Genomic DNA, 2,151 nt, shown 5'->3' on the forward strand with positions numbered 1-2,151 from the left:
GCCCTTGGGGGCAACTCCTCTCCCAGCGCCAAAGACATTAAGAAGATATTAGACAGCGTGGGCATCGAGGCGGACGATGACCGGCTCAACAAGGTAGCTGGCTGCTTGCTTCCCTTTGGTCCGGGTACAAATGTCGGCCCGTGGGGGCCCTTACCGTATTAAAGCAGGGTCTTAACTAAAATGTGAATGGCTTGTTGGAAATGGAGGGAGGAAGGAGGCCTAAGCCGGACTTAATGGTGGTTTCTTTTTAAATACCCTTTTTTAAGGATGTTGTTCAGGCCAAGAAATGAGTGCAAGACAAAAGCCTAGTCATCATGCTTTTGTGGAAGTTTAGTACGACTCAATTTGTGTAGTTGTAATAATTTTGAGACAAGGTCTTACTGTGTAGTCCTAACCAGGAACTCGCTACGTAGATCAAGTAACTTTATTAAGTGTTCTTATTAATTATGGTGTGCAGTAGGTGATACACGCACATGAGGGTAGTTGCTTCAGAGGCCAGCGGTATCTAGTTTCTCTGGAGCTGAGATTAATGCTGTCTGACAAATGGAAGTGTGGGGCACAACTTGGGAAGGGTAGCCACCCAAACTACAGAGTGAAACCCTGTCTGGAAAGAAAAGACAAAAACAAAACAGTAGTATATGGAGTTATCAATAGAGCTACTCTTTGCCCCTAAAATGTTATAGAAAAGTATTTTACCCTCTTTAGGTTGCAGGGATGGAACCCAAACTCCTGTCATAAGCCTTTGAATGCTAGCATCTGAAACTTAACCACTGCCAGCATTATTGTTCAGAGGATTCAGTCCTGTGGCTCTTGGCCAGCTGCTGTGACAATGGTGCGGGTCTAGAAACTTCGGAACACTTGGCCCCTATGTTGTACCACCAATTGTGGCTAGGGATGTGTTGATACTGACCACTAGGTGTGGTTGTCTACCACAGGTCATCAGTGAGCTGAATGGAAAAAATATTGAGGATGTCATCGCCCAGGGTGAGTTCATTTATATGTACATATGTTTGTGGTCCATCCTAATCCCTGCTGATCAGTCAGTGATCTGCCAGGCTTCGCTTGTGGACCAGAGCATCCTAGAAGCCCTGCCAGAGTTAAGCGAGGCCTTTTTAGGCCTGTGCCAGTGGCACTTCTGAACACATTCAGGAGCTGGCAGTGGGAGCACTCTCTTGCTCCTTCCAGGATGTCAAAAGCCTTTTCTGTGGGCTGGGGACCCTAAACATTGGTACAGGTGTATAGGCTTGCCTCTGCTGGGATTAAAGGCATGCACCACCACCGCCTGGCCAGTCTTTAAATTTTTTAAGCTCTGAGTAGCCCTGCTGTCCTGGGACTCCCTGTGTAGGCCAGGCTCAGATCCACCTGACTACGGGTTTATAATGTATCACTGTCTGAAATTTGTTCTTATGTTCATTGGTGAGGATGTCAGATCCCCTGAAACTGGAGTTTCATGAACTGCCATGTAAGTGCCATGAATTGAACCTGGGTCCTCCAGAAGAGCAGTAAGTGCTCTTGAGTCCTGGGCCGTCTCTCTTATTCCTAGCTTGTTTGTGTTTGTTTAAAGGTTTTGTTTTGTTTGAGTTTAGGCTTCTCTGTATAAGAGGAGCCCTGGTCTTTTTTTTTTTTTTTTTTTTTCTCGAGACTTTATAGCTTTTGGAGCCTGTCCTAGAACTAGCTCTTGTAGATCTAAACCAGGCTGGCCTCAAACTCAGAGATCCACCTGCCTCTCTTGTTCTGGGCTTAAAAGCTTGCCCTGCCACTGCCCGCCGACCCTTTTTTTTTTTTTTTAAAGACAAAGTTTCTCTATATAGTTGCGGTTGGTTTTGAACTTAAGATTTTGTTGTGGTTAAAGCCATGCATTCACTATACCTGGGTTGTTTGTCTTTTTTTAATACTTCATTTAACTTTGTTTCTTAGTATGAAGCTGTCAAATTCCCTGAAGCTGGAGTTTGAGACAGTTGTAGGCTGCAATGTCGGTGCCTTGGTTGGTCTCTATGTGGAAGAGCTTTCTTGGCTGGACCCCTGTTCTGTTCTCATGTTTTTTTCTGTTTATGTAGGTGTTGGGAAACTTGCCAGTGTGCCTGCTGGTGGAGCTGTGGCTGTTTCTGCTGCCCCTGGCTCTGCAGCTCCTGCTGCTGGTTCTGCCCCAGC

The 2,151-nt window shown here is 45.8% G+C and overlaps 1 long non-coding RNA gene and 1 other non-coding gene across 2 annotated transcripts; both read left to right on the forward strand.

The window, feature by feature from the left end:
• Nucleotides 1-2,151, forward strand: LOC126496457 (uncharacterized). The gene is made up of 3 exons (XR_007590368.1): nucleotides 1-93; nucleotides 936-984; nucleotides 2,058-2,151. It is a non-coding gene; the product is annotated as an uncharacterized lncRNA (long non-coding RNA).
• Nucleotides 1,014-1,145, forward strand: LOC126496458 (small nucleolar RNA SNORA52). The gene has a single exon (XR_007590369.1). It is a non-coding gene; the product is annotated as a small nucleolar RNA SNORA52 (small nucleolar RNA).

The sequence above is a fragment of the Alexandromys fortis genome, unplaced genomic scaffold (genome assembly GCF_014885135.2).
Source record: "Alexandromys fortis isolate MF-2015 unplaced genomic scaffold, M_Fortis_MF-2015_v1.1 scaffold_4835, whole genome shotgun sequence".
NCBI classification, from domain to species: domain Eukaryota; kingdom Metazoa; phylum Chordata; class Mammalia; order Rodentia; family Cricetidae; genus Alexandromys; species Alexandromys fortis.